The sequence below is a fragment of the Alexandromys fortis genome, unplaced genomic scaffold, assembly GCF_014885135.2.
Source record: "Alexandromys fortis isolate MF-2015 unplaced genomic scaffold, M_Fortis_MF-2015_v1.1 scaffold_20, whole genome shotgun sequence".
NCBI classification, from domain to species: Eukaryota; Metazoa; Chordata; class Mammalia; order Rodentia; family Cricetidae; genus Alexandromys; species Alexandromys fortis.
The window spans coordinates 14,561,309-14,586,414 of NW_026067903.1; the positions used below are offsets into that span (position 1 = coordinate 14,561,309).

The 25,106-nt window shown below is 37.7% G+C and overlaps 1 protein-coding gene across 1 annotated transcript in view; it reads left to right on the forward strand.

Annotated features, from left to right (window-relative positions):
- Adgrb3 (adhesion G protein-coupled receptor B3) overlaps positions 1-25,106 on the forward strand; it is a 709,539-nt gene that overhangs the window by 559,220 nt on the left and 125,213 nt on the right. The window lies entirely within an intron of this gene.

Consider the following 25,106-nt stretch of genomic DNA (forward strand, 5'->3'; position numbering starts at 1 on the left):
TATGTCTAGCCCTTTGGGAAATTTTCTTTGCTGAAAGCATTGTGATACCTAAGCAAAATTGTAGCTATTTAAGCTTATAACTACTTTTTTGTCAGAGTGGAACTATATGTCCTAGCTTTGGGAATTGACAAGTGTATATTGGTTGAATGTCCTTATTTTCTTCCATATGACTATCTGTAGTGAACTGTTCTGCCGGAAACCCAGCCACAAGTTAATTTACCCAGGCCTCATTGTCTTAGAAGTAATTAAAAAAAATCTTATTGCAAACACCAAAACCAATAGTTAAAGTTAAACACTCCAATACTTCTTTTTAGAAGCTTTTATAACCAGACTATGTCTGGTTACCCTACTCCTTACAACCCTAAGATTCATAATTCCTACCCAAGGAATCTATTCTGAGTCTGAATAGGGCCACGGAAGTATACCTTTCTCCTTGAACCACATTGCTCCAGACCAGAAAAACCCAAGGGTAAGGTGCTAATCCTTAAGACAAACCAAAACAACCCGTTAGCCTAGAAAATAAAAACTAGTTCCATGTTCTTGAGTTTTTAATACGTTTCTTTTCTCTTTTTCTTCACAAAGAGATAAAAGAAAAGGAAATTTATTAAAATCTAGTACGTGGCCTTGTTAGGAATAAGTAATGTAACTTCTTAGAAGAAATCAATAAGAGAATGGAGATAAGAGAGCCAGAAAGGAAGACCAGCAGCGAACAAGAGACCAATTAGAATAGGAAAGAAGGAAGAAGGCACAAAAGTACCTGAGTTGAAAAGATGAAGCTGAACATACATCTCAGATTAGAAGGAAAGGATTGTTGGAAGACGTGAAGGCAAAGGAAGCAGAGAGAAGGAAGAGGGTGGTGTGAAGTCTGTTACCATCCTTTCCTCCTCTTTGCATCCTCCCTGTGTGTGGAGCAGATATTCTTTGCTCACTTAGTCCCTAGTCTCAGTTCATTAACTGACTGTTTTTGAACTTCCCCATGCAAAAGAAGTGCTTCCCAGAGTCCAGGAACCAGGAAAAACAAATCAAACCAGAATCTATTTGAGATTGAGCCCACTTTGAAGGTTTTCATATAAAATGCTTACTTCCCATTACTTTTTACATCCTAAATTCTAGGGTTCTGCCTCTCATTGCACTGTGGAGAACATTTATGTTCAGTAGGATATATGCTTTTAAAAACTATTTCATATGATGTAACAAGAAGTTACTAGTGCAACTAGTAGAATAGATCTTTCTATAATGTTTATTAAGAAATTTATTATTAAGGTTCTGACCTACATCTTGCCTCACCTATAGAAATACAAATCTAACCACATCCATAACTTACATTTTTACTGACTAAATTTTGAAAGTGAAAATGAACAATTGAAATCATTGAAAGATGTCATATTTAACTCACTATACCTATAACATTACTATTTAACAATGTAATTAATATAAAATTATTAGTAGAATATTTTGTCACCTCAAGTCTTCATAGTCTGGAGTATATTTTAGTACTTAAATTTAGTACTCATTTGAACTAGCTACATCTGTATTTTTCAATGGTAACACATGGCTAATGACAACCATATTGTGATTGTGTAGATCCAAATGTTAGCAATATCCAGAAGCTAGAATGTTCAAAAACAAATGAACAAAATATTCTCCTTACATGTCCATTTTAGCCTTTTCAAGGTTTTTGTGTCCTCATTTTAAAAATAGTATCTTTTCTTGGTGCTTTCAAATATTTTGAATGTCAGAGGCAAGATAAGACAAGCCTTGCTTTCCTTTTCATTTCTGATTGTGCGAAATGGCTGATGTGTGCTTATTAAAAACTAAAGAAAAGTTTTCTATGGTATGGTTTCTCCCCAGGAAACTAGCTACAGAATGGGTTTCATGTGGTGTTGGAACCATAGTGGGCTTGTTCCAGATTGACGATGCTAATTTTTGTTGCTAGTTATTGATGCTTGTGGGGAGGAGTGGCTAGTAGGTGGTGATGATCATATGGTTTTTCTCTTATTCTACATTAATTTTGTGTTATTGGTTCTGCATTGATGTTCTTACAAGCTTAGAGCTATTAATATTAGAATTATAAGGAGATTAAAAATGGAAAAAAATGAAATTTTATTCTAAATCATTCGAAACAATATCAGATTTCCTAGGGGGAACAATTATGTATCTGATACATGTTTTGGGTCTAATTAAATTGAACATACTTGATTTTATAAGTGTTTTGGTATGTGACGTTGTTGCCATACAACACGGCAAAAATGTGTATTTTTTATATAAATATAACCTATATAAACTCAAAGGAAAGAAAATTTAAAAATAGTGACTAGTAGCCAAATGGGTCTTATTTGTTTTGGGGTTATCTGTAGGACTTCTTTGCTGCTATAGATGATTTGTAATTGGTCTGATTCCTATGTTTGACTTTTCTGATAAGTTTTGACTAGGGCTTAAATATTCCCCATTTGAAAAAAAAAAGGAAACGTAGGAGAAAGAATCTTGATGAGCAAATTATCTGGTACTACTATCTTGTCTACTTTGTGTGAAAACTGGCATTTCCTGCTGCTGTCCAGCACCGTGCTGAAGGGTTGAAGTGTAGTTTCTCCCGACTCTCTGTTGAAATATAATTGACCTGATTAGCACGCTGTGCTCTCCGCTTGCTTTTGAATTGGAGTAGAAACAATCCAAAATAATCCACTGTTTAAAAGATGAGTACACTCAATATTTAAACTAGAGATTCAACAGCTGGCAGTAAAATAAGGAACCAAAGGTACTATCTTATCTCCTCTTAAAACGCTATTGTAAAATTTAATTATAACTTGCTTCATTGTATTTTGAGCTTTTCTCATAAAGTATCTTGGCCCTTTGATCTCTTTATACATTTAAAAACCTCAACCAGGATATTCATGTTTCAGTCAGATTGACTGGCCATGAGTTTATATCATAAAAAGGCCTGTGTAATTCTGTAGTTTTAATAGATTATTTTTGATGTTGTCTGTTACTTTGCAGTAAGCAATGAATGTTTCAGATACAGATAAACTCAGAAAATAGTTTACTTGTTCACCAAAATTTCCCCAAATATTTTTGTTTTGTTGCAAAAGTGTGTGATGTGCTTCATCATTCCAAGATTCCACAGAACTCAAGAGAATGAAGCAAAGTTGGACAAAATTATTTTTGTTGACTACCATGGTAGTTATGTAATGATAAGCAAACAAGAAGTTGAGTGTATTTGAAGATAGCTCAGTGTTAGCATCTTAACCTTACTACTGTGTTAAAATAAAATATCACACACCCAGAGTGAGTAGAATAATCCTTGTTAACAAATCAGGAACAAAACATGTTCTGGAGACTCAGGCAGAACGCAGGTCTTTTATATTTTGATACTTTGCCCATGACCTGTATGGAAATATTCTCTGAAATTGGCATAGCACATTCTGTAACAGAATTCTGTGACCTTTAGTCACCAAGACTCAATCAGAAAAGTACCTAATCCAATGTCTAGTACAGAATGATTAGGCATAAACTTGTGACCCTTTCTCTAACAGGTTCAGAATGCATGTATGAGTGGAAAATTAAATATAATTCATTCAAAGGATATAAATAAACAGAACACGGTGGCTCACACCTTTAATTCCAGCACTCAGAAGTCAGAAGGAAGGGGAATTGCTGTGAGTTAGAGGCCAGCCTGTTGTATTTAGTGAGCTCCAGGACAGCCATGGATTCTTAGATCTTGTCTCAAAAACAAAAATCAAAAGGAAGAAATGACTAACGGTATTTAGTCAACCCATATATAATGAATTATCCGTATTTTCATGAAAGGAAATTCATCACTGTACAACAGTTAGCCAAATGCTAATCTCTCAGTTGAGGCCAAACTTTTGCATTGTCTTAGATAGTGAGTTTTATGTTAATTATGTGCAGATAAAACTAGGTAAGAAGGACATGGAGCTGCCTCCTTTGAAGTGTGGACTTTCTGAAACAATGCCAGTTGATCCTTATGACTTGCACATTAGTGGACCCCTACATGATTAAAGATTAAACTAACTAGTATTGCATCATATGAAAAATACCGAAGAATGAGCAAATAACCTTAAGCCTTAAAAATGCTTAAGGTTAAAGATTAAAGTTTCGAAAAATACTCAAAAATGAGGGAAAAATTAAACACTAACTTTAGTCTTAAAAGACTAGTATTCAATCAAAAGTCACCATCAACTGGGAAATAGAAACTGCTAAACTATTTGCTATGCATGATTTTATCAATATTTAGACAGTTTGATCTCATGGGTGTTTATACTATATAGCATTGGATTGTATAATTGGCTATGTATTTTAACTAAAAAAAAACTGTAAAAGGTACAGAGAATATCTGGCTTAGAGCACTTTTAAAAAAAAATCACATACTCCACAAAGTTGCTTCTCTTTGTTTATTTTGGTTTTCTAAACTGAAATGTGATTTAGCCTTGTTTTTAGCAAGCAACTTTAGCCATCTCTCCAGTCCACTTGACACGTTTTAATTCTGTAGTTTTTAATGGGACATTTAATAAGGATGGACCTAATTAGAAGATTATAGTCAAGGGAAGATGTTTTTCTTTGATCAGATTTGAACCTTTTAAAAATGAAATTCTGCAGCATTTGGATATCTTAAATTGTGTCAAGCCCTCTTTCTGCTTCTGCTAATTTGCCTAAGACATTCTTTGCCCATAGACAAAGCTTAGTCACACACTCATTTGGACGCCAGCTTCAGAGAAGGGATGCTGAATATGCTTCTCTCGGCTTCCATTCTGTACCCACCCAAGGCCATAAAATCAGAATTCCTGCCTTGGGGTTCCATTTTTCTGCATCCTGTTCTGGGAGGGATCAGTCTCTCACTCAGCGGCAGATGGTTAAGAATGTCTTGAGAAGGAAAGTCTTAATATCCTAAATGTTCCACTTCTAGTTCCATGACCTGAAACACGATACACAGACCGACACATTAGTTTCTTGTCAAGGCTACCTAAGATAGTCCTGTGTTGTTTTGAACCCAGAGTCCAGCGCTTGGTAAGCATTCCTTGGATGTCTGCTGTGATCATAGTGGTGACAATGCTGGGTTCCTGTAGTGATGATCATCTGATTCTGCTTACTTTTGAGCCCAGATTTCCTCTTGCACAATTTCCTACTCTGTATTAGCATCACTGTTTGGGTCCTCATTCCAACTCAGCACAGTTTTTAAATGAATGTCTTTTTTTGTAGTCTCTAACCAATTTTATATGCCAGAACTTTGGGAATTACCCTTAATATCTCTACCCACCCCATACAAGACCAATATGTCATCTCCCTATGCCTGTTGACCTCTCAGTTCTCAAACTCAGTCCTGTCTCTGTCAGGAACAATTGCTGCATCTAGCATCATTAAACCCAATTTGTTCTGCAGCTCAACTGACAAACTAGAATTCACATCTGATACATGCACATATGTATTGTCTATGCAAGTTATTTTTCAAATTGTGAACACATGAAAGGACTGGAGCATGTTTTAATCATCTTTGTATTCACTACTTTTTCTTCATTAATGTACTTGGATTCAGAAATAAATTTTACTTAAGAGTTCTACAACTTACAAAACTGGGGAAAACATTGATCTTAAACATTCTACTGATGCTCTATCCTCATTCTGTTTTACTGGGTTTTATTTCATCACACCTGCAACACCACACTGCTTGTGTGTTGTCAGGGTTTCTGTACTGCCCAGTTCCCACAGTCCCTAAGTCCCAAAGAAATCACACAGAGGTCTACATTAGTTATAAACTGATTGGCCCATTAGCTCATGCTTCTTATTAACTCTTATATATTATATTAGCCATTATTCTTATTTATGCTAGCCACATGGCTTGGTACCTTATTCAGCGAAGCAATCACATCTTGCTTCTTCTGTGGATGGGACAGGACTGCAGAGGAATGGGCTTTCCTCTTCCCAGAATTCTGTTCTCATTGAGCTGTCTCTACTTCCTGTCTGGTTGTCCTGCCTGTATTTCCTGTCTGACTACTGAACAATCAGCGTTTATTTTAAATATAATTGACAGAATATAAACAATTGTCCCACACCACTTGTGGCTCATCAAAGTCAATTGATGACTTACTGCTTCATGCGGTACTTCATCCCAGAACATTGTTCCTCCATCTCAATGCCATCTATTGCTCCAAAAGACCTGATCTAGCTCAAGTGCATGTATACTATGTATATTCCCACACTTGGATCCATGTTTATCAGTGCTTACCTACCATCTTGTGCAGTCTTACCTGTTTCCAGCCTCACTATTTACCTCTGCGGTTAATACTTCATTATACTTCATTATACCCATTCTTAAATCCATTGCCATTGTATAGTCCAGGTATTTCAACACGACAGATATTTATTAAATGACCGAATTGTGATGGTTAATCTTAAGTGCCAACTTGAAAGGATTGAAAATACCTAAGAGATTAGGTATTTGTTAGGATTACCTCTGATTATGTTTTGAGTGCATTCCCAGAGATTATCAGATTATAAGAGCTTTGACTTAGTGTTTCAATTTATTGACTGGTTTACACTTTGAATTGACTTTTGGAAAGTATTGAAACTGTGAAAGGTAGGCATGAGATGAGGGAAATGGATCACCGGGGTTTTATGTTGGGGACAGTACCCATTGTATTAATTTGATGCTCCCCTCCTGTCCTGCCTGGAAGCTAACAGCCTCATTATGTGTACCTGCTGCCAGAATATCCTGTGTCAGAACAAGGACTGTGGATTGAAACCTTTAAAACCAGGGGTCTTTCCCCTTTAACAATTCTATGTCAGATATTTTGTCATATGGCACTAAGAGAGAAAATGCATACATGAATACAAAATGACAAATACAAAAATACAATAGTATATTAAATAATAGATACAAACAATGAATTTATATAAACGTACCACTTGGGTCTATAGAGTCAGTAGCTACAGTTAGTTTTATGAAGGATTAGCATTTCCTACTCTGGATAGTATATCAGATAATTTAATCAAGATGTGTTTTCTTAGGACTTGTTTTCTCCAAACTCAAATGGGTAGGCAGTAAGCTGTGACAAAAATATAGTTCCTAGGTTTTAGTCAAAGAGACCCTAACAAAAAAGAGACCTAACAAAAATGGACCTTTTCCTTGAGAACTCATGAATCATGTTTATAACCTTTCAAAGTGTAGCTATTTCAAATTCTTTTCCTGTAACACAACTCCTGCCAATAATTTCCCAAATGTGTCTTTATTATCTCTCAGATATATATGAATCTAATGGCTGAAGCAAAAGCCTCTTATTTAGATTTATTAAAATGTAATTTGTTGATTGGCTATGGTGTTTGTAAAAGGATTTAAATGTAATCCTTCTATATAATTCATTTGAGTCTATTTTGAGGTATTCTGCCTTCTCTTCTGGGATTCATAGGGATTCCTTGAAACGTTGATCAAACTAGAGAAACGAATGGTTAGTTCAATTCTTAACTTCCCCGGTACCTGGCACTGAAGAACTGTTTTGTCCTTTAGTGGGATTTCAGAGACTTTCTTTTTAGTCCACTGAGACCACAAGGAATAAAATAAAAAAATAAATGCCCAACTTCCTGCAGAAAAATTCAGAGACCATGAAAATACAATATCAACATGAAGGATGGGTTCAAGACAAGCAAAGGCGATGGATGCAAATAGAATTGTTTGAAAAACAGGAGTTACTAAAATGGTTGAGATGTCACAAATGAATTGAGAGAGAATAAAGCCAGTTTGGATGTTCAGTGACTGTTCCTAATTCCAACATCAAAACTAAGAGAAATTGCCCAAAACGGGAGTACTCACTCAGCAGATGTCAGGGCAGTGCGTGGACAGCTGCTGAGAATGTCAGGTGTACCCCGATTACGACCTGTCCATTGGTCCACAGGGAGTGGTGCAGTGCAGAAACTCCTTGCCTTAAGCAATCCCTGCTCTCTCTCTTTTAACCCCCATGTTGACCAGGTCCTCTAAAACTCTCCTTTGGATTACACGGCCAGTCTGTGGTCTGCTCCTTACCTCTTATTTGAGGCAGTTTGTCTTCCATTTCTCCATGAGAATGTTGTTACATTTATTGAAAAACAGGTGTTTGATTTTGGTCATTCCATGCTTAAGCTCTTTGGTGGTCTAACAGGGTCATGAGAAGACCTTTGTGTGTTGAACACCATCACACTCAGGACTGCTTCTGGGACGTCAGTAGGCTTTGGGGAGAATGAGAAAGGTAGTCCTTCTGGGAGGAATTATGAAAACAATTGTCTCCCTCGAGGCTGCTAAGGCCCCCAGCAGGATCAATGGCATGACAGCAAGAAGTGAATTTCGAGGCTAGCCCATGTCATAGGAACCACCATCACCCTAGCATTGTTGTCCTTTGCTTGACCTTATTCTGTCACCCCTTAGGCATGCCATGGTGGAGCTCTCATACTACTGCCCCTTCAACGCGCCATGAAATCTGTACCTTCCCTCTGCTTTTAGAGTCGTCACCTTCCTTTCTAACATCATTTGCTGATAAACGCTGGCCATTCTGAGTCTCAAAGCTGCCTTTTCCTAGACTTTAAAACTCCCAAGAATAGTATTATTTTATAGATGACAGGAAATGAATGATGCCACATGAATGGATGAACTTAGGGCTCCGTCAATGAGGCATAAAATAACAAAATGGAAGGAAGCCACTTCTACAATGGAGGCCCTGTTTGGAAAAAACTGCAGCCCAGTTATGTTTTGATGATGTTGCTGTTATCCTGTGATGAGATGAAGGAGTTGAGGGAAGCTCTAAAGACTTAGCAGATACTTTAAAGAACATATGTTGCTGGTGGATGTTTGAGTTAAAGCAGGTTTTTTATCTGAAATAGAAATGAGAACTTGAGTGGCTCTCTGAGAATCTTATAAAGAGGGTGAAAATTATGTTTTTCTCCGATGTAATCAACAAAATCAGTAAAAATAATAAGCATTTATATGATTTTTTAACCTTTTTCTAGGGACATGATATGAACTGGTCGGAAGTTTAGCTAATATTGACAAAGATCTGCTGAAGTATAACTGCCTAGTAGAATCCCTAATATACACAAAAATGCTGGTTTACTAAATAAAGTCACAGAAAGCAGATATGAGTACAAACCAACTGGAAGGTCCCTGGAAGTAACAGGCACAATAAAGGCTGTTTTCCCTTGTAGTGTTGGAGACTGAACCCAGGCTAGGGAAGCACTCTCCCACTGTCCCCAGGCCTTATAATAGAGTTCTCAGTGAGCCAATATGCTGTTGAAGTTTTCCCTAAATATCTCTTAGAGATTGAAATGTGAACAGTTGGACAGTCAGCACCCTGTTCATACATAGTTCAAAACTTACATACAAGATTGGCAGACTGGAGGATACTGGGCGGCTTTTGAACATCCTAGGTCTTGCTGGCTTTTGCACTGAACTCTACTGAAGCAGCTCACTTTAGACACTACACAAAGGAAGGAGAGTGGACAGGTTTGATCTGGAGTTGTTGTTTGCCAACCTTAAGCAACTAGAATTTTCAAAAATCAGTGTACATGCAAGCAGAAGAACTTCTGTATAAGTCAAGGCTAGCCTATATTTAGGCTGATGCTTTTATGTAAAAGAAAAAATATGACCTCAAGTTCTGAAATACCTACTTAAGAGTTAGCCCAAGAAGCCTGCAGAACTGGAACAGGGAACCAATGACAATATAAGAAAAGGCCTCTGCAGAGATGAAAAGGGTGCAAACCACTTTGAATTCTTTTTTTATTAAAAAAAAAGAGCAATACCTGAACACAGAATTCCTTCACTTGTAGTGACTATTGGTTGTCAGTATATAAAATACAAAAGCTTGAATCAAATCACTCAGAACCAAATAGGGCAATTTTTTAAGTTACAGAAGCTGAAAGTACTTAACAAATGCCCAATACGCGAGACAACAAAGCTTGCTTTCTTTGAAGAAGAAAAACTTCCTAAAGTGGAGCAGGAAACATTAAGTCTTTTATTAGAGGAAGTCCCTTGGCTGACAATTTAAACAGAAATGTAATATCAGAAACAAAAGGGAGATTTCTGCAGAGCACTGTTAATCTGCATGTTGTTCTTCCCACGGTTGCCCCATCTACAGCTCAAGCCCTCCTTTCAATATTATCATATATTTTCTCCATCTTGGATATTATTATGTATATTAGAACACAAACATTGCTACGACAAGCCTAAGGACTTATAATCAGGAAGGAAACTATAACGAAAAAGAAAACTAGATGCATTTGAATGTGAAGATTAAAGTCAGGTTTTGAACTTTTGGGATGGCAAGTCAGTTCGTTTTTGAATGTCATTCCTTTGGAATGACATGGGATTGAGCTAAAACCAGTTCTTAACCAGGAAGTTGAATATGTATGAAATTCAGAAAAAAAATGAGTACATTGCAATATGTATACTTATTCTAGGCTGGTAGGTTGAATCAAAAGTTAAGGATTTAGCTGTTATGTAAAGAGGAAGTGATTAGTGTTGACATTGGAAATGTAAATAGAAATATAACTCATTAATGTTCAAGATGTCCCTGTGCTGTGTCAGACTAGAAGAGGCTTCAATGTTTAGTGTATGTCTCCATAGAGAGTCTTTAGTAGATGGCACATACATACATAAATAGAGCCACAAGAAGTTTCAAATGAATATGATTTGTATTTCTTTAAAATTCCCACTAGCAATTAGATTCTATTTGTATTTTAAAAAGATCTTTCCTAATGGATAAGAATGATGTTTATTGCTTTTGCAACATACAAATTCCTTCTTCTCTTTTCACATATAGATTTTTATTTATATTTGATTTTGTTGTGGTGGTTGGGAACAAGAGTGAATATATCATTGTTTAGACTGCTATGGGACAGATTTCTGAACCTGTGAAACAAAGCTAGAACATGAATCCCTTATGCCTAAGGGATCCTTTATTTGAATGAAAGATATGTTTGTACTAGTGAGTGATTGCCACTTAACAAATTCCCTGAAACCTAGTGACTTCCAAAAGTGATATTCTCTTTCCTGTTTCGGGGAGTCAGGAACATGGGACTGATGTAGCTGAGCGGCCCTGGACCAGGGTCTCTGATAACATTGCAGTGCTAGGCCATCGCTGCAGCGATCTGAGGGTTGGTTAGGAATGCAGGGTTGACAGAATGACTGGTTCCGGGTGAAATGAGACCTTCCCTGAGAGTTTTCCCAGTGACCAGCTCTTCCACTTTGAACTGTTCCAAGTAGCTATTCTGTGCAATTTGTCCAGTTACTTAACTCCTCACCACAACCAGCCTTGGCAGACTTTTAGCATTGTAAATCAGATCGTGATGTGTGTCTGTTTGAAACCCTCAGAATAAACGGAGCTTCATTGCACTCAGAATGAAATTCAAAGCCTGTAACACTGCCCTCAAGCTCCCACATGTCTTGGCTTCCACATCCTCCCACCTCGTTACCTCATGTGCCCTACTTCTCTCTTCTTTCACACTATTCCCGCCATACCGACTGTCAAACGCAGCGGTAGGCATCTGATCACCAGTGTGGGCCATGCTTCTGATTTGAACTTACTAAGGGCAATGATAAGAAGTCTCTTTCAAAACTTGCCCATCTGTTAGCACTCTGCCTGGCACGCAGCTCTTTTTTCCACTCCCTGACTTTCACACACACACGCTTTCTTTGCCATAAGCCATCTTCCGTTCTTAGGCTAGCCTGTTTAACTTACCAGTGTCTTGAAGACAAAATGCAGTAATCTCAGAAAAGCTATTCTGGAAAACTCGGTTCATCCTAACCAAACCACAATAATGATTTTTCCATTATCCTAAGAATCAGGCTTTTTTTTCATATTCATAGTTATTTAACTGATATTGGCAGTCTTGTTTAATATTTTAAAAAGTAAATAAATACCCCTTGTGTGGTGAATTCTGTAATTCATACACCTGTCATCTAACAGTTGCTGGTTTTGACTTAAGAACATGTGTAGTTCACACCATTGGTGAATTTCAAGTACACAGCATGTTATTATCAGCTACAGCTTCTGTGTTGTAGACTAGCTCTCTGGAACCTATTCAATTTGTACCTGAAAGTTTATGCTATTTTAATGGGGGTAAAACTCATGTGCAGTGAAATGCCTGCAAATAATACCATGGGTTTTGACCAGCATCTACTATAGAACCAAGACCCCGTCGATATATGGTGCGTTCCCACACCCTACATGGTCCATCTGTCTTACACTTGCCTCCTTTCAGTCACTCCCCACCAGTGCTGATTTCAGTCTTCATATATTAGTTTTGTCCAGTTCATCATTTCATGTCATTGGAATTCTAACTATTGTTTCTGATCTGAATCTTTTTTGACTAACATTCTTTTAGAAATGTAATCATATCACGGTTATCAGTTCTCAGTTCTTCTATGTTCACAAGAACTATCACATTGTGCTACAGCAGCAGGCTGGTCATCCACATCTAACTGATAGGCATTTAGAATTGTTATCCTTTAATTTTTTATTCAGCATTTCATACATGCGCATTGTGTTTTGAACAAGTAATCTCCCATTCCCTTCTCCCCAGGCTCCCTACTACCCCTTCCCTCAAAACTTCATTTCCTTTTTTTAACCCATGGTGTCTTTTGTTTCTATCAATGAGGCCATTTAAAATTTTATTATAAAAGTCTAAATATGGATATATGCTCTCATTCTTTTTTTTTAGTTCTCAGAAGTGACAATTTAAAGAAAGACTGGAGTGTGTTTAACTTGAAATTAACAGACACGGTTTCACAACATGGCCACACCATTCAATCACCTTTCCAGAAAAGTCTCACCATCTCAGTATTTATGTCATTGTCAACATTTCAATTCCACTTCCTCAGTATCTGGTGAGGTTTGTCACTTGCTGCAAACTCCCTGGCCACTCTCCATTCTTGGTTGTGATTTTTGTTCAAGTGTTTCCTCAGATTTCTTTCTTTTTAAGATTTTATGTGTCCTCGGCCATGAAAAAAAGAATTGTAGAAGCCAGAAGTCAAGATTAGGAGTCTTCCCCTATTGCTGTCCTACTTAATTTTTTGAGACAAGGTGTCTCCCCTAATATGAAGTTTACCATTTCAGTCAGACATTTCATTCAGACTGGATGGTCATTAATGCCCAGGAATCTGCCTGTCCCCACCCACCAAGTACAGAGCTTTCAGATACTACAGCAAAACCCAGCTTTCCCCCATGGGAACTAGTGATTCAAACCTGGTTCCTCATAGTCACGTGATATAACTTTACTCACTGGAACCTCCAAGCCCCTCTCCTCGGTTTTTGTTGTTGTTGTTGTTTTGTTTTGTTTTTGTTTTCCTCTTGAATTGTTTGAACAAAAGATTTTTGGGAGGAGAGGAGACAGAGACAGAGAGAGACATTGATTCTGTGTCAAAGTGAGAGGCCCAGAAAGAAGGCAGGACACTTTTAATGAAAGAGAGAGGGATAGGGAGGGATGAGTAGGACAGAGGACAGACAGCTTTTGAGAACTTATAAATTTTATAACTCTGTACATTTTCTTTTTGGATTTGTATTTTGTGACCTCTCTATAAGAGATCATTTTACTCCTCCATATCATAAAATACATATCAATATTATTTTTCAAAAGTTCTTATCAATATTATAAACCTTCTTTTGAATCTTGGCCTTTATATAGATTTAGAATTCAATGTCAGAATAGTTTTTTGGATTTTGAATATGATAGAAAGTAGGGTTTTGGGTCACTCTCTTTCATATGGGCTTCCAATTTTACCAATCTAAGATGTTGGAAAGATCTTCCATTTCCATTGAATTGTTTGATCCCTTTGTGAAAATCAAATGCCTATGTGTGTGAGTCTTTTTCTGGAACCTTTATTTTGTTGACCTATATACATTTCATTCCTATACCAACAGTAAGGTTTTTTGTTACTACGGCTGTATATTTTCTAGAAATCAGAGTTTTAGTCTACCGACTTCATTCATCTTTTTCCGTCTAGATGTGTCTGATCTAGGCCCGTTGGGTATTATAATAAAATTTAAAATAAACTTGCCATTTTCTAAAAATCTTCCTTCGATTTCGTGGGCATTGTATTCAATCTTCAAGTTACACTAGGGAGTTGATATTTGTCTTCAGTTCCTGCTATTATTCATCTATAGAGAGTGTATATGGAACGACTATACAAGAGTCAATAACTGGTTATGATCAGTTAGAAAAACACTTGAGAATAAGATGCACCATGCCTCGCATTTGGAGTATCTGCTACTGTGTCCTATAGAGCAGATGAATAGTTGAAGGAGAATCAGGAGCCCCTGGAGGGACAATTTTCTGCTCTGGGGAAAGTTCTCTGATAAAAATAAAGGTTTCCCTTTTCTTGTCCTTAAATGATTTGATCTTTTTTTGATGCTGTACATGATTTCTTGTTAAGTATATTTTCTTTTCCAAGTAGAACACTTGCTTTCCAGAATACTCTACAATTCCATTGCATCAACACACCCAATGCAATTACGAATTAGGTTCATTTGCTTCAAGGGTCTTGAGCTTGTTCATTACCAGCTAAGGGACAGCCTATCTCTCAGATCAAATGAGCATAAGTGCCTTTTCTCGTTAGCATGTGAGACGCATATTCTTTGATGCTAGACAGAGAAGGAATGTGTGGACAAAGCTAAGAATAAGCAGGCTGTCAGAGATGCATGCCTCCCATGGAATCAAAATCATTCCCAAATTTAAAAAAAAAAATGTCCAAAAAGCTGAAGGACTAGAATTTAAGCTGAGCAAACATTCTTCTGCCCCCGCCCCGTAACTGCTAAGTTTTAAAGCCCATTAGTGAATATGCAATCTTGAAACTATTGATGTTTAAGGCTTTTCTTTTCTAAAAAAATGAAAGTATAGGAGATATTCACTATTCAATCATTTCTAAGCTGCTCATCAACCAAATGTCTGAAAACAGATGCTCACTTGCTTATTAATACAAAGATAAGGGTGTTAAACAACGACATTCATTCACCTATGTGCTGTTAATAGAACCCACTCCTTTATACTAATGAAATAATAGCAGGTGCTCCTTGTTCTCTTTCTCAAACAGTGGAGAAATCCTGTAGGCTATGGACTGTGCTTTACTTCTAAATAGCATTCCGGTTTTGCCCATGAAGTTGTTTTGGTGATATGGAAGCATGAGTATATGGATAATTGTATCTGTATTATATTTTAGCTTTATATATTGTCAAGAAAATTGATTTATTTTCTTTGAACATTAACTCCAGATGCTATAAATCTTATACTCATGTCACTGATAAGTCTTCTTGAATGTCCTTCCTTATTCAATTAAAAATGATTTATTTTTGAAACGGATCTGTGTTCCATCCTGCACCTGCTATAACTTTCTCATTTGGTCTCATTAGCTATTTATTGGTTTTTTTTTGAAATATTATTTTATATTTCTTTACCCTAAACACTCACATTAAAAATTTTTAATGTCATTTAGAGTAAACAAAACACTACATACGTATTTCCACAGCTAGAAAGTGGTAATAAATTCAACTGAAAAAGAAACGAATTGAGAAAAATTTCCTTATTTTCCATGTTATCTGCTGTTTATATTCAGGATTTACTTGACTGGTTTGCATCAGTGTCTGAAAGGGAGATAGTCTGGATTTTGTGAGCGCAGTAAATTTTCTAGATGCATTCTCTGGTGGACATTTGTTTATAGTTTCCTTTGATGATGACAGAATTAAGCTGTGCACATCAAGGAAAAACTAGATTCTTCAGAGTACCCCGCAGGGAGCTCATGACAGTGGCCTTAATGCTTGTTGGCAGACCAACCTATTTGTAGAAACATGGTTGCTGTTCGTTACTGGTGATGGCTGGAATGTGCTTGTTCACCTCCCCCACTATCAGGAGAAGGATATTTGCAAAGCTTCTGAAGTTCATTTATTAGAAAAGAGGGGAATTTGGATGAAATCTCTACAGAAAACAACACAAGGAAGAAAATACTTAAGCTCCATTTTCAAAAAAAATCAAACAGTATTCACAGAAAAGGATTTAAGGAGTGCAACTCTTTTTGCCAGTAAAGGGGAGTTCTTAGAAAAGTAAAGAAGTCTCTGTGGATTAAGGATAACTACTAAGGTACAAAAGGGAAAGCGATACAGAGAGAGAGGGGCCCATCCTCCCGCTTTCAAACTCTCATCCAGCATCGGTATTACTTATTCTCGGAAATGAAGAGAAGCGTAAAGAAATGCCAGGTAGAGGTCCTTTTCACAGAATCTTGACAAAGACTTACTAGTGAGTACCTACACAGATACAGAGGTGATTACCTAAATGATTAAAGGCAGTAAAGTTATTCTAATCAGAAAAGCAAAAAATATGGTGTCATTAAAGAATTAGTTACCTTTATGTATCAAATATGTCAGGACTAATACTGTATTTCTAAAGACTGTATGCTGTACCCTCTAGGAGAATTGGTTCAGGGACAAACATTCCCACAAGGAGACTAATTAAGGGAAGTGTATTCAAGAACCAGGGTTCATAAATATGGGATGCTACTCACACATAGTGTTTCTAATAAGAGTAGAGTGAATTGGATAGTGGGGAGCACCTGGAGAATTTCTGCCCCCCTTCTTCACGCTCTCACAGCCCACTGTGCCCCTGGGGTTGATAGGAATAGATTGAAGCTGCTCTGTAGGAGGCTGTGATGAGGATCCCAGTTCAGAACCACTGTGACTGAAACTTGCCACAGAAATGGAAAAGTGGATTTTAGAAGAAGAAGAAGCATGTCTGTCAGTGCCTCTCTTGGGTAGGTGTGCTCATGTGATCCTTTACTTGCCTCTGCTTCTCTGTATGTCAAGTAAGGATAAAAATGCAGCCCGACAATGGTTGAAGGATTACTAAACTCTTTGACCTTCCTTAAAAAAAAAAAAAAAAAAAAAAAAGAGGGGGAAAAAAAGCACAAGATATTAAGGGAAAGGAACTCAGTAAAGCCAAAAATAACATATTGTTTCAAATTTGCTTAATAAGAAAGTGAGTCAGAGCAGTATAAATTGATGCAAACTCGCAGTTCCAGGCAGGAGAGATTCAACAAAAGCTGAGCTTACAGCGGGCTAATTTCAAATAACATGTGGCTTTGAAGTCACTGATGATTAGCCGCCCTGAAGACTAATTTTTGTTAATGCTCAATTTATATTCCTTCCGTGCTTTACTGCTGGGTCTGTATTCAAGTTAGTCGATGGCCGTAGTCTTGTATTTCTGAATAAGACTGTTGTATACGTCCCTTTGTCACCTTCAGTTCTAACGTTTAAGTAGAAATCGGGTGCTGTTCTATACATGTCATCCTGAAAGACACTCATATAACAGACCTGGAAAGCTCAGATCATAAGAACATAGATTAATAACTGGATCCATTAAAGTGGCTGAGGTTGCCCTTGTGAGTTATAATAAAGTAAGTGTATGCTCCAAACTACAAAATTTTGCTTAGCAAAGAGAGAGGAGCCAATCGGAGGTTTAGATGTAGTTATGTTTAACTCAAGTTCACATCTTTCACATAGATATGCTTTGCTGAAAGTCTTTTTATTATAAAATATTATATGTCTGTTTCTGCACAAATGTGTATGAGGTGAAAAAATCTCATTTACGGTTTTTATCAGTCATTCTCTATATTTTGTTGGAAGATAGGATACGAATATTAATAGTCAGATTTTAAAAAATTAATTTTTTTTTTACCATTTGATGCCTAGTAGATGCGACTGAATACATAATGACACCAGGGAACACCGGTTTTTGTCTGTTTTGCTGTGATGAATGTAGGTACTTGTATAACTTCACCAAGCTTAAGGGACAACAATTCGGACACACAGAAGGAGTACTCGGCCTGTTCCGAGTGTCAGTGAGCACTGCCCACAGAGTGCCTTCCCTCGCTGAGAGGGGCCGTCAGTGAGGCTCCATCCACTGGTGTTAGCACTTCTTCATAGACATGAATTCTGACTCAACTAGTTATAGCAAAACCGAGAGCCTGTCCCCAAGTCAAAGAGACTTGGGCAAGTCCTCTTGCCTGCTGCACACCTCTTTCTTAGCGGTAAAATGGGAATAGCTGTGCATCGGCTTGCTGGAGGCTGGGTGGCTGAGGTGGATGTGAGGAGCGCTTGAATGGAAACCATCTTGATTGCACGATCACACTACAATCCTAAGACCTTACCCACAGAAAAATCAAGTTTCTTTTTTCCCCATGATTTGATTTCCGTTTTTAGTAAGTATTCTATGCCAGATTCTGTTTTTATTAATAATTTTCAGAGTTTCATGCCCTCATTGTTAGAAAGTAAATATCTGAATCGCCACTGCATTTTGCAGTAATTTAGCAATGATACATTAATGCAGTAAAGATGGAATCGTCTTGTTGATTATGCGTCTACAGCGGTCAGATAGGTATTTAGGGACATTATCTCCCTGCAAATGGGCCCCATCTACTTTCAGTCTCTTACACGAAGATGCTTCCTAATGGAAATTGTCAAGGACTATATTGAAAAACAGAATTCTGTCTGAAGTCATAGCAGTTCACTTGCTGGTGGGTGTTTTTGCATCATCTCCAATTCTTTTACAATAGCCTTTGTGTTTGGATAATTATAGGCACTTGCACCACTGAATAGAAAATTATTATAAAAATACTTTTCAAGGGGAAAAACTGGTAGCAAGGCTAATATATAGCTGTGGCCTTTCCTGATGAGTGTTGCCGAACAACTTGCATGGTTTTTGCAAGAAAAATGTCTCCAGCCGTTAGAATTGATAAAATTTCAGAAATGCCATGAGTTCAGCTAACAAAAGATTTGTAGGTTTTCTCAGCAAAATAATAATAAACTGTGATGTGTTCTTTTAGAATCAAAGTTCATCTAGAATGAAGTGTGACCATACGCAACAAATTCAAAACAAGCAAGACCTCCAATATACCCCAGGATTGTTGGATGTAATAATTGTAACAAATATACTAATTTCTATACATCTTTCTGTTTTGAAAATTGCTGAGTCTCAGCACAACCATTTGAAAGATTTACTTTAAAAGAGCCACATAAAATAAGGAAGGTTTGAATGAATAAACATATTTGTACTTGAATCTATGTCTCAAGATAGAACTACTTCTAAGCCATGATATACACTGATATATAACATTTGGACATGTGTCATAAACCATTGCTTTGTGTCGCACAAGGATTGATTTCAACCATATGTATAGAAAATGAAAGCAAAAAATATTTTTGCACTTTTGAGAAAAGGAAATTTCTGTGACATATGTTCAAATATAACCAGAATTAAAAGAAGTAAAGGTTAGTTGAAAATTCCATATGCACTTAGGCACTTATGTTTTAATATTAGAATAAGTATAAGATATGTAGAATTCTGTGAAAAGATGGAAGTCTAGCCCATAGTTAGAGAGCCTTTATCTGTGATATTATCTTTGACATTTACAGTGTCAGCTCACCTTGACTTCAGTGCACTCTTTATGTCCTGTGAAAAAATAAATCTTTCTGCCAAATTAATATATTATAAAAGAAAAAAATACACATTTCTTATCCTTAAGCCAAGTACACTTTGGATGAGGTGTGAGATATAATAGCTTATCAAATTCTCCTTCATGACCGAGGGTATTGTATTTTGAGGATCACAGTGGTACATTAAGACCTTAAAAAAAAACTATTAATTCTTTGCTCATTCTTAAATACTTACCTTATGACATTCGTTTTCTAGAAAGCTTTAATTTTGGACATCTTTGACTACAAATCACTTAATGGGAAAGGTTAGCATACTTGAAAGCAAATGAAGGGCAAATAGTTTTAAGAAACAGTTTCTATTCTTATTTTTCATTTTTCATTAGATTTTTTTTTATTAATATTGGTTCTCTACAAGCACAAATGACTTTCTCGCCTACTTATTAGTTCCAGGGGCAAGACATATATATTACTTTCAGTTGTTCTATTAAAAAAATAACTTACCATTTACCAACAATTTATCAAATATTCTTACCAACCTGCTATAAAAATTCCAACAATTGACCTTTAAACATAGCAGTGGGTCCGAGAGTTTATAAACAGCATTTTCTAAATTTAATGGTTAGGAATATTTCCTAACCGAGCCACTCCGCCAAGGCAAAATAATCCCAATCAAGCCGAATCAGGCCAGATTAAACGATACCCAGGTTTAATTAGACACCTGTACTCTTGAGTGGCCCCGACAGGAACGGGAAGCTGCCAATGTGACCACTGGAGAGGAAAAGGGAAAAAAAAAAAAAAAAACACGTGTTTATTTTCTGGAGAGCAGTTTAAATAGCATGTGGGAGTGGTCTTGACCTTTCCTAAGGAGTGGTCAAGGTTTGTCGGGCTACTTTGACCCTTGTTGGGACCATCAAGGTTCGAGGGGCCTCCAAAGATGGAGGCTGAGGCTGGGAAATTTACACCAAAGGGGAGTAGTTGGGACCTGGCTGACTAGAAAGGTTTAAGGAGTATCATAATTCTGACACTTGATAGGAAAACAAAGTGATTAGATAGATGTTAATTGTAGATATAATTTGTCTCTATTTGTGAAGTAGCTCTCCAAAGGTAATGAAAAACAGTACGCAGGAACATTACTTTGCTGTGACGTTTTTTAGGTTCACTTTCTTTTTGAGAGAGGGATGAACTGCTCTGTCTGTATACCAGAGTAAGCAGAGCCATTGCTTACTCGGTGAATTTTTAATATTAGCACTGACACACACCAGGGATACAAATGCTCATTCTTAATTATATTCCCAATTTCATGTATATAATTGGACATGGCCCAGAAAATTTTCTCTCAAGTTGGCCACCCGAAAATCATGATGGTGGTACAGGAGATTTTTGCCAGAGGGACCTAACTGTCTTTCCAGACATTTCCACCCAAGGCGTGATGACTCTGGAGTGAATCCTAGCTTCTCCCAAGCCCAGTTCATGTCCTACCAGCATGATGTTATGATCGTAGTAACTCTGGAAGACCCAGCATTCTAATGGAGATACATAGCGTCTTTGCCCCATGTGCAAATCTTGTCTCATTATGATTAGAACTCCAGACTAGCTGGGCGATGGTGGTACTAGGGAGGCAGAGGCAGGCAGATCTCTGAGTCTGTGGAATAGTGTGGTCTACAAAGTGAGTTCCAGGACAGTCAGCGCAACACAGAAACACTGTCTCAAAAAACCAACCCTTCCCCCTGCCAAAAAGAATCCAGACTCAGTTTTTTTTTTATGTCACCCCCAAATTTCTAAGCCTATTTTAAGTGTTGGTGATCAGTGTCTAATTTTGATGTATTTGAGGAGGCTTCACTAGAGAAGTGAGACAAGGGGAATGCTGAGGTAGACCAGGAGAGCTCTCCCAGGGATTCATATGGAGTTAGAAGAAGGCTGCTGATTCACGCCTTTCAAACGCCTTGTATTACAAATAGGGAAACTAAAACATAAAGGGTTGACCATAGGAAATATCAGCATCACAAGTGGAAGAGAGAAACAGCTTCCTCCAGCTGTAAGATGCACTTGATGATGACTAACATTAACGTATCATCTGGGAAGGTTTTTTTTTTTTTTTTTTGGTTTTTCGAGACAGGGTTTCTCTGTGGTTTTGGAGCCTGTCCTGGAACTAGCTCTTGTAGACCAGGCTGGTCTCGAACTCACAGAGATCCGCCTGCCTCTGCCTCCCGAGTGCTGGGATTAAAGGTGTGCGCCACCACCGCCCGGCTGGGAAGGTTTAAAGTCACTGCGCAAGCATCCTGAAATCTCATGGCAGGCACACTGTGACAGGAAGCCAGGCCATGTACTCATCTGCTGGTGAGGCATCTGTCAGCATCATTACGCGACTAGTCTCCATTTCTTACCAAAGGAAGACACCTAGATCTGAAAATATATAAGTATACGAAGACAAGGCTATAGCCAATTAAGATTTCTTGGAGAAAAGCCAGTTTACAAAGTGAGGCAGGATCCCCTTAGGATGTTTGCTTCTCTTGAAGTACAAAAGTAAAGTACAACTAGGGTACCTCTGACCCACAGAACAAGATTTATATTAGAAGCCCATGCTCCCCCAAGCCCAGCAAAGATCTTCTTTCATGCGCTGAAGCCATCGGTGTGATTGTTTTACCTCAAACCTCCAGTCATTCTTTGTTCTTTTGTTCCTTATCCTTGTTAGGCTAAAGATTTCTTCATAGCTGTCTCTCTCATGCTTCTCAACAGTTGTTTGTAGCCTTTCCTATCTTGGGTAGTAACTAAAGTCCTTTCTCCAAAGCCACAAGTTATCTGTTTATCCTGCTAGAACTCAGGCCTTAATCCTCATGCTAAGTCTCCTTACAAATGCTCACTCCCTACACTCTCCAGCCTGTCCTGTAGAATCTGTTCCAAGACAACAGTAATGAATCCAATGGTCAGGAGAGGGATTTTCCACAATTAAAAACAATGTCTTTATGTAAGCTTGGTACAATGGCACACTGCTTTAGTCTTATCACTGGTGAGACAGATGCAAGCAGATCTCTGTCAGATCAAGGCCAGTCTGGTCTACCCAGGAAATTTCAGGACAGCTAGAGCTACATAGAGAGACCTTAACTTAAAAACAAAATTAAAAAATGCTTTTATATAACTACCAGAAAAAAAAATTGTTTCTAAACTAGATACCTGACAATACTCTCCATTTCTGTTCATTTTTAAAATTTTTATTCTATTTATTTTATAATCCAAAGAGAAATAAACTATATCAATTTTTTCCTTTTCTTTTTACTTTTTAAATTTGTTTTTGATCCACTGATTATAACTGAGGTTGTTTTCATGAACACGAGTGTGGAGTTATTTACTATAGATATGCCACTGAGGAAAATGACAGCCCCTCCCCAGGGAACCCATTAAGTACACCTAGCCCCTCAGGAGCAGTGCACCAAGAGTACCCCACTCATGATAAGATGGCAACAGGTCTAATCTTGTACAGGCTATGTTCAATCAGCCACAGCTACATTGACTTCATGATTTGCCATGACCATGTCATCTAAGATACAGAGGGTCACAGCACTCTGCCCTCTCCTTTGACATCTGCAGTCTTTCCTGTCCTTCTAAGATGTTCCCTGAGCTTTAAAGGAAGTGACATACATGTCCTGTAGGACCAAACATTATAGTTAGTTACTCCACATTTTCAGCAGTGGTGAGTCTCTGTATTAACTCTCGCCCTATCCTGCCACACACACACACACACACACACACACACACAATATAAACTCTCTGATGATGATTGATAGCAGAAATACTCTGATAAAAGGATGCATATTTAGAAGACAGCTTAATACCGTGTCCATTAGGTAAAACAGCATTAAGCTCTCTCCTAGGGCCTATGACTTCTCTAGCCACAGGGCCTTGGCCAAGTTTACAGTACCAGGCATGAGTTCTCTTCTATACAGAAGACTTAAATCCAATCAGAAGGCAGACAGTAACCAAAACAATATTCAGGACACTGTTTTAGTTGTAGGCATACAGTGTTAAACAGTTCATTATTGTAGCTCATGGGATGCACATTTGGATAGGACCATTGATGACTCTTCTTCCCAAGCAGCTTTCTTAGTACTTCATGGCACCATGAGAGTTGGCCAGCAGGGTGGAAACTTCTGGCTAGGATGCAGCTTGATTTTCCAATGTCTTGCAATCAAATATTTGTTTAAAAAATATTTATTTTTATTTTATGTATATAGGTGTTTGCCTGTATGTATAAATGTGTGCCTGATGCCTGCACGAGGCAGAAGGGAGAGTCAGTTCCCTTGAACTGAAGTTACAGACAATTGTGAGCCTCTCTGTGTATGTTACAAACTCAGCCTGGGTCTTATGCAAGAGCAGAAAATTTTGTTAACCACTGGACAATCTTATCTCCTTGGTTTGTTAGTTTGTTTGTTGTTTAATAGACTAACAGAATACTAGGTATCCATAGGAATTTTTCATAACCCTTTCTATCCTCCCCTCTTCTTTAATGACCCTCCCCCAACCCTTCTCTTAGCTCTTATCCCCACTTAAACTTTCCTAGCTCTTCTTTTGATGGGACTGTAAATGACACAGCCTCTGTGGAAATCAGTGTTTTTTTTTTTTTCAAAGATCTGCAAATAAATCTGCTGTCTTTCCTAGATGTACTATATATACTACTCCTGGGCATATACCTCAAACACTGAATTTTGCTGTATCCATGTTCATTGCTACTCTATTCAGGATAGTCAAAAAATGCAGACAGTCTACATGTCCATCAGCTGAGATGTCAAAAATGAAGTTGTGGTACATGCACACAATGGAATTTTATTGAGATGTAAAGAAATATGAAATTTGCAGGAAAACGAATGGAGCTGGAAAAATAATTATACCAAATGAGGTAATCCAGCCACAAAAATTACAAAATGCAACCTACACTTTTTAATGCAGATCCTAGCTTCACGTACTGTGTTTAAACTGAAGTGTTTGTAAAAACCAGGATGCTTAGGAATGGGCACTTTAGGGATGAATTAAGGGAAGGGTGATAGCAGAGCACATTTGTGTATTTTATTAATGAATGAAGTTTCTGGAAAGTCTGAATCATTGCCCAGGAAGCATGGTCCCACTGGTTTTCTCTTGGTCAGATCACTATCCAAAATATAATTGCCTGCACTCGCCACATTTCCTTCTCTTGAAACTCTCACCAGAGTTCAGATGATACAGCCTTTTGCCAGCAACAAACTGAAACGTTATCTTATGCAGTGGTTCTTGGCCTTGTTCTGGCAAGACTTCCCATGGCTGGAAGCCCCAGGACTACTAGTGAAGCTGACCGGGTTAGATTTTCCTTGAGGGAACCTGGAGGAACTAAGATGGAAAAGCTCTCACAAATAACACTGTTATGCAGCCACAGCTGAATCACTTAACAAAGCGGGTTAGTTATTTAATTCTTATTGTTATTAGTGGCATTGCACAGAGTGGTGGGTTTCATCTTGACATTTCATTCAAGTAGATCATAAACTGTGACTATGTTCATCCTATTACCCTCTGCTGCCTCTGTCCTCTCTCTCCATGTCCTGCTGGACACCTTTCTGTAGGATGCTTTATAATCTGTGGTTCAACCTAGGAAGACTCAGCTGTCTATACAGCAAAATTAAATATCTTCACACT